Source organism: Condylura cristata, unplaced genomic scaffold (genome assembly GCF_000260355.1).
Source record: "Condylura cristata isolate star-nosed mole 26May11 unplaced genomic scaffold, ConCri1.0 scaffold00002, whole genome shotgun sequence".
Lineage (NCBI taxonomy): Eukaryota > Metazoa > Chordata > Mammalia > Eulipotyphla > Talpidae > Condylura > Condylura cristata.
The window spans coordinates 85,179,121-85,192,528 of record NW_004567103.1 but is presented as its reverse complement, the minus strand read 5'-3'; positions in this window follow the sequence as shown (position 1 = coordinate 85,192,528).

Here is a 13,408-nt window from a genome sequence, read left to right as displayed (position 1 = left end):
TGGATCAACTCCCTGGCCAAGATCAAACTTGTGCTACAGTGGCTGGGAATATAAATGGTATAAAGAGTACCTATTATATATGTATCCTTCAATTCTTGTTGTAGTAATGACTCACATTTTTGGTTTGTGTTTCTCCAATGTTTAATAATATTGAGTATATTATCACATGTTTATTGACCATTTCTATATTTCTAGTAAACATATTTATCTAGAACTTTTACAGGTTCTTAATAAATTTACCTTTTTATTTCTGTGTTAAAGAATTGTTTATATATTCAATATACTAGTTTCTTACTAGAAATGTGATTTTCAAACATTTTCTCTTATCCTGGAGATCATACTGTCACTTTTTGATATCACATACAAATACAGTTTAATTTGGTAGAAATCCACATTACATGTTTTTGGTCTTATTTTTGTGATGGGGGTTTTTGTTATCCTATGAGACTATTAGTCAATATAAAGTCATAATGATTCATTCATGAATTTTCTTTCAAGAGTTGTGTTATTTTATTATTTTTTCACTTTTGTATTTATTCTAAAAGCCCCAAAATAGCTGAAGTGCACTTTTTACATGTAGTTAGCAATGCCTTACATCATTATTTGAGGTTTAGAGAGATAAGATCTTCCCCATATGTTATGAAGATATCAAACCCATTACCACAGTGCCTATAATAAACTAGTATAGTGCCCTGTGCTACTTCACCACTTTGTCCTCACCCTTCCTCCCCCTGGTAGCCACAGTTCTACAGTCATATTTCTAGATTTTGTTATTAGTTTGGCTTTATTTGACCCTTTCTTTTCTTTTTTTTCTAAATTCCACCTAAATTGACTCCATTCAGTATTTCTTTCTCCTTTTGAATTTATTTGTTTAGCATAATCCCCATTCAGTTCTATCCCCCCCCCCACAAAAAAAAAAATGTGTGTGTGTGTGTGTTTTCAATAGGCCAGTGTCTTTCCATTATGTCCATTATGTATCTACCTCAACTTCCACTTATCTGCTTTTGGGCAGCTAGGGGGTTTCTACAGTTTAGCTATTGAAAATAGCACAATGAAAAAACATCAGAATGCCTATTTACTTTACTTTCAAATTAGTGTTTTTGTTTTCCTCAGGTAGACGCGTAAGAGTGGAATGGCTGGGCCATATATAGATGCATGAAACCTCCATACTGTTTTCCAGAGGAGCTGAACCAGTCTACATTCCCACCAATAGGAAATGAGGATTTCTTATGTACTCCACATCTATACTGACTTTTGTTTTTCATATTTTTGATATGGGCCATTCTCATACCACATACAAAAATCAGCTAAATGCTAAGAGACTTGTATGCGAGAACTGAAACAATAAAATGCACAGAAGAAAACATTAGTACATTACTGTATGAGTTTGACTTCGTATATGACTATGGATTTGTACTTTAAAGTAAAACATTACATATAGTGATCTAGTTTCATCCTTTTGCTATCCATTTTTGCCAACATTATTGAAGAGACTTTCTTTGTTTAAAAGTATATTCTAGACCCTTTTGTGATATATTAGCTATCCCTAAAAATTACACTTTTACATATGGGTTCTCAATTCTACTTTACATATGGGCTCTCGATTCTGCGCATCTATCCTTGCTCTTGTACTATGCAATTTTGATTACTATAGCTTTGTAGCATAGCTTTGTAGAAGACTGAGCATGTTACAACCATTTTTCCTCTTTATAATTTTTCCAAAATTGCTTCGGCTATTTGGAACTTGTGTGATTCATATGAATTTCCATAATGTTTGTTCCATTTCTCTGAAGAATGTAATTACAATTTCAGTAAAGATTGTATTGAAACTATATATTGCTTTGGCAAGATGGCTATTTTGCAATGTTAATTCTTCCCACCCATGACTGGAGTATCTTTCCACTTCTTTGTGTATTCTTATACTTTTTTTTTTTTTTTTTTAAGATTTATTTATTTGTGCATACAGAACTGGGGTACAGACCAGAGGCTCAGGGGCGGTGAGAGGCTTCACCAGAGACAGAATGGGGAGCAGAACAGGCAGATCTATGAAGTACACTGCTAAGGGGAGCAGCGGGCGGGCCAGGAGAGGTCTGCCTCGCCATGTGGACTCCTCCGGGACAGGCGGGAATCGAACTCATGCGGAAGTGGCTCCAGATTCTCAGTGCAGTGCTTTAACCCGCTGCGCCACCAGGGAGGGCCCGTATTCTTATACTTTTTAAACAATATCTTAAGCTTTCATTATATAGGTCCTGCCTCTTTGTGTTAAATTTCTAGGTATCAATTTCAGTTTCATGCAAATGGTATTCTTTTCTGGATTTTTTCCCCCTCTTTATGCTAATCATTTGCACATAGGAATGCGATTTTTTTTTTGTATTTTGTTTGCAACATGTCATTTTTCTGAACTGATTTATTGTTTCAATTAGTTTCCTACTGAAGTCTGTAGAGTACTCTATGTTATCCTGTTGTCAACAAATAATGTTTATTTATCATTTTCCAATTTCATTCTTTTTTTATCCTTCTCATGCCCAATTAGGTAGGCAATTAAGACATGATAAAAAGTAGTGGTGACAATGGACATCTTTGTCTAATACCAGATCTTAGTGGAAAGTCTTGAAGTTTTTCACCATTGAAAATATTAGCTGTTGAGAATGATATTAGCCATGTGGGACTATTATGTTGAAATATATTCCCTTTATTCCCCCCTTTTCAATGGTTTTCATAATAAATGGATGTTGAATTTCAACAAATGCTTTCTCAGCATCCATTGATATTACATTTCCTTTTATTGATGTGGTGAATCACTTCGACTGATTTTAGAATGCAAACAATGATTTGTTCTTGCAATAAATCCTAGTAGGTCATGGTATAAAATCTTTTAATTTATTGTTGAATTTGCTTTGCTAAAATTTTTGTTGAGGAGTTTTGCACCTGTATTCTTTAAGGAAGTTGGTGTGTAGATTTATATGATGCACTGATTTGGTCTTTTTTTTTTTGATATTAGATGATTTGATACAATGATTCAGAAGTACTGCATCTTTCTTGATATTTTGGCAAGTATTAACTCATCTTTGAAAGTTGTTAGAACACACTTATGAAGTTATATGTTCCTGGACATTTGTTTTGTTTTCTTTTTTTGAGAATTTCAATTGTCTTGCTTGTGATCGGTCTGTTGGAGATTTCTCTTTGCTCCATATTCACTATTGGGTAGTTGTATTTTCTAAAATTGGCATACCTATTGGCATACTGACATCTTTAGTCACTTCTTATGATCCTCTGAATTTTGGAGATGCCTGTCATACCTTCTCTTTTGTTTTTGATTCAATTTACTTGAGTTTTCACTTTTCTTTGTGAATGTAATTAAATGCTTGTTTATTATTTCAAATAAACTGCTTTGCTTTCATTAATCTTTTGAAAATATTTTTTTGATTTCTATTTCATTTATTTCTGCTCTAACTTTTATTATTTCCTCCCTTCTACTCATTTTCAGTTTTATTTATACCTATTTTCCTAATTGTTTAAGGTAAGGTAAAAGATTATTTATTTGAGTTCTTTCTCGTTTCTTAGTGTAGGCCTGAATTGTCATATATCATATATTTCTGACTACTTTTTTTTTTTTTTTGCTGTTTTCAAAAGTACCTTCACTACCATTTGTCTTAAGGTATTTTTATGTGTTTTCTTTGACTTGTTATTAACCAAATAGTCACTCAGTAGTGTGCTGCTCAATGTCCAAATATTAGTTTCCCTGCTTTATTTTTTTGTGATTTCTAGTTTGATATATTTGTGGAATTGTATAGATTTAGCTCTTACATTTAGATTATAAGTAATTGGTAATTATTATTTATTATTATTATTTTAATATATATAAGACGAGGCTGTGGTCCATCTTCATTCTTTTTTATTTGTTGTCCAGTTTAAACCATTTTATGAACTCTTGAAAATCAACTGAATAGATGTGTAAGGTTTATTTCTAAACTCTCATTTACACATATACACATGTGTGTATAAATACATGTCTACTCCCAGTATCATGTTGTATTATTACAACATTGTTTAGATTACTACATTTCTTTCAAATTAAAAATAGAAGGAATTATGATGATAGGTACAGAGTTTCTTTAGAGGATGCTCAATTATTCATCAAGTGTCTAGTGGTGATAGGCCACAGTTCCAACAAAGTATGTAAACCACTGAATTCTCTATTTTAAACATGTAGATTTTATGTATGCAAGTTGTAATTCAGTACAGATGTTTGAATTTTTAAAACACTTCCTAGAGAAATTGAGATCTATAAAGTTTGATAAAAGTAGCAAGTAGAGGAAAAAATGGAATTTCAGGCAGAGAATCTAGAGATATAAATTCAGAATGCCAGTAAAACACATATTCAGTAATATAAAATAATTTTGTATTTTATGAAGTAAAATAAAATAAAATATTGTGAGTGGTGGAGCTTAAGAAGAGAGGGAAAAGTCTATTTAGAATTCCATCCTATGTGACAGAAAGAAAGTTCATATTTTGTTTTGTTGATTGATGAAAATATTTTGAATATGCCTAATCTATAAATGTACTTAAATATTTACTGATATAAAATATATGCATATAACAATGAATTGTTAGTTTAATGGCATACACATAATGTATTAAACTTTATTGTTATAAAATATAAGCAAAATATAAAACTAATGTAATTTCAAATATTCACTTTCCATTCTAAATAATAAATCCCAGTCCTTGAGTATGATTAAGTAAATATGAAACTCTTTGCTGCAAAAACATATGTATATATTTTTTTAAGTTGTAATATTAAACACAGAAAACCTTTCCAAATCCAAATGGATTCATTTTTAATAGTGGAGCTTAGTCAACCTGAGATATTAACATTGAAAGATTTGGGGATACGAATCTTCCTGAAATACTTTAAATAAAATGACTTAAAGGTCACAAATTTCTTAATCTGAACCTACATACCTTAATCCTTGATTGCAACAGACTCCTTCATTTCTAAAGGCCATACCATGGGGGACCATGAGAACCGGATATGGCAACACCCTAAAGATGCTACACCCTCTGGCTAGCTGCTTTTCTGGGATTAGTGGACAGTGTTTTGTATCATATGTTACTTAAATTTTGTCCTTCATTATCACTGAGCATAAAAATAGTAAAGATTTGTTTTGCTTTGATTGTTGTTGAAAGGACAGATTCTAAAACAAAAGGGGATGATTTTCTCCATATTTCTTCATTTCACATGCATGTAGAGGAACTCTCATATTTTATAAGCCCTCTCATGATTTAATCACATCATATTCTCAACTTGTCTTAAAGTAGTGGCAAATATTTTACCTATTCCACTTTATAAGAGAAAACATTAAAGTTAAAAACTTGCATGTATTAGTTACACTGTACTACCTGGTACAATATATATTTTTTTAAATTGTTACTATAATTGTGTGAAGTATTTCTGTCAATTAAATACACGAGAAAACAAATTTAAAGGAAAATATTACAAAGTAGAAATAATTATCCAGCAATTATAACCATCTTCTTTATATATTAGATTGATTTTATTTCTTCATTAAATAAATACATTCCTACTGAATGTACATTTAATACACCCATCTTGTTTTAGGCATTATTTTAGAAATCAAAAGTATTAACATGATGGAAATCAAAAGCATGAAGGGACAGAACATCACAAAGATGACAGAATAGGAATTGCTCACTATATTCGCTAAAAGGACATTGATTTTGATGATCACCTATAAATGAGTGTGTCATGTGGAAAGCATTGATTCCAACAGATATATCCTAACATTCTGATGGGTTAGAAGACTCTTAAACTGGATGCCTCAAAGAAAGTACATGGAACAATTTTATTTTATCTGTGTCTTCCCCAATGCTGCAGCTCAATACCAATACAAAATTGTAGATAGAAATGCACAATTTAAAGATGACTAAAAGGAAATATAACAACACCAAGGAAACACAGTGATTTTCCAGCAATTAAAATTTTAATTTAATGAATAAAGTATTCAAAATAGTTATTTTGAGGAAGCTCAGTGAGTTACAAGATAACACAGAAAAATGAGTAAAGAAAATAGCAATACAAAGAATTAGAAGCTTAATAGGGACATAGAAATTAGAACAAACAAATCAAACTGAAATTCTGGAGCTGAAATTACAATGTATACAATTTCAAAAATGCAATAGAATATTAACGAATCTTAATCTGCAGAAGGAAATCATCTGTGAAGGTTATATTCAGTCAGAGGATAACAAAGGAAAATGGATAAAAAAAATTGAAAAAGCCTACATAAAATAGGACATCTAAAAAATAAACAACGTGGGCCCTCCCTGGTGGCACAGCAGGTTAGAACACAGCACTAAGAAGCTGAAGCCACTTCCTCATGAGTTCAATCCCCACCTTCCCCAGTGGTAACCATATGGCACAGCAGACCTCTTCTGACCTGCCCACTGCTCCCCTCAGCAGTGTACTTTGACAATCTGCCTGTTCTGCTCTCCACTCTATCTCTGATGAATCCTTTCACTGCCCTTGCACCTCTGGCCTGTACCCCCATTCTGTATGTACAAATAAATAAATCTTTAAATAAGTAAATAAATAAACAACAAATATAGGATTATCAGAAGAAGAGAGGGAGAAAGAAAGAAGCTATTTAAAGAGGTTACATATAAGAAGTTCCCAAATCTGGGAAGAAATTTGGAGTTCCAAGTTCATGAGGTCATAAATTCACCAAAAGATTCAACATTAAAGATTTTCTCCAAGGAAGAAGATAATAAAACTGCCTAAATCAAAGACAAATAGATAATTTTAAAAATGGAAAGAAAACAATGAATTCTTCACATACCAGGGATCCTCTCTAAGGCTATCAGCCATTTTCAGTCATAGACCAGTAAAGAGTGGGATGATATATCTAAAAAAAAACCTTGAAACCAAGTATAATTCATCTGTCATAACTGTATTTTAAGAAATAAGATAGAAACACAAGAATTTCATAGACAAATAAGAGCTAAAGGAGTTAATTACTAGACCTAGTTTTCAAGAAATGCTGGAAAAATTTCCTGAAGTTGGAATGAAATTATATTAATTATTTCATGAATCCATAAATTTCATTGGCAGTGGTTAGAATGCAGTCATATTCAAAATACCTAACACCACAATATGAGAATGTATTTATTACTGAATTATAATATAAACATTAAATAATAAAAGTACTTAAATTGCTGTAACTAGAATAGTTTTAATGGATACACAATAAATTTATAAATTGTATTATCAAAAACATAAAATGTATATGGATTCAATTTTTCTATGTGGTTGAATCTAAGGTAACATTCTGATGGGTTAGAAGACTCTTAATCAGGATGCCTCAAAGAGAATATGTGAAACAATTTTATTTTATCTGTGTCTTTCCCAAGGCTGCAGCTCAGTACCAATACAATATTGTCTTTTGACTTATCCAATGGGGGAGGTGTGTGACTGAAATGTCATAACTATATAAAAATGATTGTGATGATAAATCGATCAGTTGCTCAATAGTTTATAACTCTTTTTTGTTTAAAGATTTATTTATTTATGCATACAGACCTGGGATACAGGCCAGAGGTGCAGGGGCTGTGTGAGGATTCACCAGAGACAGAGTAGGCAGAAGAAAAGGCAAATCAACCAGTACACTGCTGAGGGGAACAGAGGGAAGGTCAGGAAAGGTCTGCTGCACTATGTAGATCAATCTGGGGTGGGGTCAAATTGGTGCTGAAGCAGCTGCAGCCAACTTGCAGTGTTGTGCCCTAACCCTATAACTCTTTTTTGGAAATATATATGTATCCAAATTGCAAATATATATACAGTATTAACAAATTTAGAGAGACATAGTCAACAATATTAATAGTAGATACTTAAATAATCCTCTTTTCAATACCGTACTTGAATGAAATGTTAAATACACACACACACCACATGTATATGCATAGTTATATATATATATATATATTTCCATATTTTTGAGGAAACCTTATTTATAATATTGTATATTATTTAGAGAAATAGTTCATGCATGTTCAGATATATGTCACATCACACCCATCTCCAGAGCACCTAGATCCCCCATCATATGCAACCATGTTCCATACCCCTTTGTTTCCAACTACTTGCAACTCTCTGGTTGACTGAATTCTACTGTAATATTTCTAAGGTTTGCTTTTTTTTATTTTATGTGTTTCTTTTATTTAAGTAAGATATATTATCATCGAGAAATTTAATAACATGCATATCTCCTGTACACATGGTAGAGACTCAGCATAACTAAGTATATCTGTTTTGTTTTATAATCCATATATGAATGAAATCATCTAGTATTGTCATTTTGACTCATTTCACTTAACATAATCACATCCACGTTGATGCCAATGTCAAGATTCCATTTCTTTTTATAGCTGAGTAGGTATCTATTGTGTATATTTACATTTTCCTAATACAGTCATATACCCAGTAGAGCTTAGGCTGTTTACATAATGTAGCCCTTTTAAACAATGATTCAATGAATATAGGAATACATACATGTATGTATACATGAATGCATATGTATGTATGCATGCATCCCTTCAAATGAATGTTTCATGTGTGTATATAAATATACATACATGTACCTTCACCTTTACATAAGCATATATACATACAAATATACATATGCATATATATACTTACATATATGTACACATCTTTACACCTATATGTATACATAAACTCATGTGTGTATATATGTTCATATACATATATGTGTATATATGTGCATGCATGTCTTCAAATGAGTGTTTTATCTTGAATGAAACTTAGGATAAAAATAACATAACCGACAAATACAAAACATTCCACTCAAAAGTAACAGAATAAATATTATTTTCTATCACACTTAAAATGTTCTCCAAAATATATATTACCAAAAAATGTCTTAAGGCATTTAAGAGACTGAAGTTATATTACATATATTTTCTGATGATAATATTATAAACTAGAAATGAAACAGAAATATTCACCAAAAAATCTTGAAGCAAGTGTATTTGAAAACACAATATGTAGAAGCAGTTCTAAAAGGGAAGGAAGTTTATAGAGATGTTTTTACTTTAACAAAAATGATAACATTGCAATAAGCGTCCAACTTTGAACCTCAAAGGACTAGAAAGGTGTGAACAAATTAATTCCAAAAGTAGCAGAAGGAATAAAATAGCATATACCAGAGCAGAAATACATGAATGAGGGATCAATAAAAAAGAACAAAAACAAAAAAAGTAAGAATTAAATATATGAAAAAAGGCAATATTTAGATAGAGTATGTCAAAACTAACATAAAAAATAAAATAAATCAAAAATTAAGGAGGATGCATTATAACTGAAACCTGGGGGGTAGAGGCTCATATTGTGAATCTCCATATGCCAAACCAAATGGAAAACAGAAAAAAATAGATAAATTCCTAAGGGTATAGTATTGCCAAGGTTGATGAAATAGAAAATCTGAGAGATAAATATTAGTTTCATTCAATAATCAAAAACCTCCCCAACAAAATATGGTTAAGAGTTAGTAGATTTGTTGGTAAATTCCACCAAATATTTAAAGAGGATTTTATGCCAATCCTTCTCAAATTCTTACAATTAAATGTATGATGGCTACGCAGAGGCCTTCCCCAAAGCATCAACCTAAGTTTCCCTCAGTAAAATGCCCCCAACCCTGGACTCACACACCAGTGTCTGAAGAACATTTATATCAATCTAAAAAGCCTTTACACAGTGAAAGAGTCTGCAACATAAACAAAGAGGTAGGGTTATTAAACAGGAAAATATGTGCACATAATATAGCTAACGAAAACATACAACTCAACAAAAAGAAAACAAACAATAAATAAAACATACAACTCAACAAAAAGAAAACAAACAATAAATAAAATGGTCATAATATCTAAAAAATCACTTATCTAAAAACAATTCACAGATAGCCAACAGGCATATAAAAAGTGTTCATCATCACTATGATCAGAGGAATGTGAATTAAAACCTAAATGAGATACATCTTCTAACCAGTGAGAATGGCCTATATTAAAGACTAGAAACATGAAATTCCAGTGAGGGTGTGGAAAATAAAGGAACACTCTCATTCTGTTGATGGAAATATAAACTGGTCCATTCCCTATGCAAAACATTGAGGATGTTCATGGAGATCAGCCATCAGACTCAGCAATTCTACTCCACAGAACACAAAAACACTAATTAGAAAGAAACCTGGACTCCTATGTTCGTTTCAGCATTACTTACAACAGCCAAATATGGAAATAACCCACAACAGATCTGTGATCAAGATATATATTATAATATATAATGAAATACTACTCACTGATTAAAACAGATAAACTCATTCCATTTACAGCAAATAGTTGGCGCTGAAAGGGATTTATGATAAGTGACATTAACCAGATGGAGAAAGGTAAATACTGAATGGTTTTATCTATATATGGGATATAGAAAAAAGAAGCAAATGGCCACATAAAAAGTAAATATCGAATCGCTTGAAACCTAACCATACAGAAAATACAGTGTGAGCAGGGGAGGGGTGAAGATGGTGAGGGGAGAGCACAATCCATTGTTGGGGACACTGTGGGTGTTTTTGGTAATACAAAAGCAATGGCAACAACATCTGAGAGGAAAAATCCCATGCTGTCAAAATATTAACAGAGGTGTAAAACAATGGTAGTACATTAATATAAATATTAATAATGGGTGGATTATGGTGATGGCACACGGGTGACATGGTGATGGGAAACCTGTGGGGATTACAATTGAGATGGAAAAAAAATGTACAAAATGATGTAAAAATAAACTTATAAAAATTAATAATATAAAATTAATGGTGAACACTCATTTAAAGCCCATTATTACTCTAAGATCAAAATATGGAAAGGACATCTCAAAAGGAAAATAAAACTTTCAGCCAATATCCCTGATGAATACAGATTTAAAATACTCAACAACATTCTAGTAAATTAAATTCAACAACGTAATTATTGTACTTTCAGAGAGGATAACACTTAGTTTGCAACATAGAAGTTTCCTTACTTCTCTCCCAGGAGGATCACATAAGAGTTAAACCAAAAAAAAAAAAACAAAAAACAAAAAACAAAAACACTACTTCCTGTGAGTTGCATGAGTTGGAGAGAAACCAGGACCCTCCTTCGACGATGGAAATCAACAGACTCAGCACAGAAGACAAAGAGAAGAAAGTCACATCACACTGGACAAGAGATGAACACTAAAAAAATGCCAGGAATCTGCTGGGTAAACCAGATTTCATGGAGATGAAGGTGAACACTCTTGACTAAGTGGAAACATATGTAAGGGATGTAGATCATTTTGCCCATGCTGATTCACTTGAAAGGCTATCAAAGACTGTGCTATGGAAAACAGGGCAGAAAGAGGGTTAAATCAGTAACCTCTGACATAGCAAAGGACAAAGGACCTCAGTGGAAGAAGAGAGACAGTTAAAAAAAAAAAAGTTCATTTTCTAATAGAAAGGTAGCATAAAGATAACTGTATTAACAGAAGGAAAATAGAGATAATGAGAATTTACAATCTACAACTATATATATAGAGGACAATGTCTCAAGGTACAGAATAGCCAGTTAGATCAGGAAACAAAATGCAACTTCTATTAGAGAGCTGTCTGGCCCATCTAAGGCTAAAAGTAATCATAGGATCAATATAATTGGTTGGAAAATTATCCCACAAGCAAATGATACTTGTTTCAGTTAAATTAGAGTTACAGCTTTAAAAAGTTAAGAGACAGGGCCCTCCCTTGTGGCGCATCAGGTTAAAGCACAGCACTAAGAAGAGAAAGCCACTTCCTCATGAGCTTGATCCCTGCCTGCCCCAGAGGTGATCCACATCACATAGCAGACCTCTCCTGAGAGGTCTGCTGCTCCCCTCAGCAGTGTACTTCTACGATCTGCCTGTTCTGCTCCCTACTCTGTCTCTGGTGAATTCTCTCACTTCCCCTGTACCTGTACCCCAGTTCTGTATACACAAATAAATAAATATTTTTTTAAATGCTAAAGAGACAGATATAAATTACATAATAGTTAAGGAATCAATAACTCTGGAGGCATAAAACTCATCATTATATATGTACCAAATGAAAGAGTTCAAAAATATATAAAATAACCATTAACAAGCCTTAAAGGGCCCTCCCTGGTGGTGCAATGGGTTAAAGTGCAGCACTGCAAGCCAGCTGCTGCTGCAGCTACTTCAGTGTTAAGTTCTATCCCCAGCCAGGGAGGTGACCCACATGGCACGGCAGACCTCTCCTGACCCGCCTGCTACTCACCTCAGCAGTGTACTTTGTCAGTCTGCCTGTTCTGTTGCCTGCCCAGTCTTTGGTGAATCCTCTCACTACCTCTGCTCCTCTGGCCTGCACCCTAGATCTGTATGCTAAATAAATAAATCATTAAAAAAAAACAAAAACAAAAAAACAAAAAACTAAAACTTTGATGGCAAAACAGTAAAAGTAGGGCAATTCAGCACTCAATTTTTTACCAATGGACATATTAACCAGACAGAGAAATGACAAGAAAACTACCCTAAATGAAGACTTAGACCAGAAATGCTTAACAGGTATTTACAAAACCAACACTCAAAAAAAAAAAAATAATAAAGTTGAGTATATCACCTTCTCTGCTTCTCTAGTGAACATGAAAATCCCTTAAGGCACTCCACATATTTGCTCTGGAAAGCTGTATAAAGCCTGGGACTCAAAAAAATAAATAAATAAAAATAAAGAATAAGAAGGAGGAGGAAGAAAAAATGTAAGAAACACCAAATATGTGTAAGATCAACAGCATACTTCTGAATAAATATAGGGTCAACAACAACAACAACACAAAAAATGAAAGGTGAAATTCAAAATACTTGGAGTGAATGAAAATGAAAACAAATTGCTAGGGTCTGTGGGATGCAGTGCAAGCAATACTTAGAGAAAAGTATGCACCCATAAAAGATTGCATACAATAAATAATTCATATACATATTTAGAAAGACAAAAAATGACTTATTTGGTTAAGTTGTGGAAAAGAAAACTATTTTGCTTTGTTGGTGGGAATGTATATTGGTACACCATTGTGGAAAAACTATGTGGGAATTTCTCAAAAAATGAAAAGTAGAAATAGATTATCCAGCAACCCCACTTCTAGGTATACATTAGGGTAAATAAAATCAGTATCCCAAAAAGATATATCCACTCCCATGTTCATTGAAGCAAAAACAATTTAACTGTTTGATACATACATTTGTAAAAAAATATGTGAGGTATAAACTCAACAAATAGTATCTAGTCTTAAGCACAAAGAAAATTTTGCCATT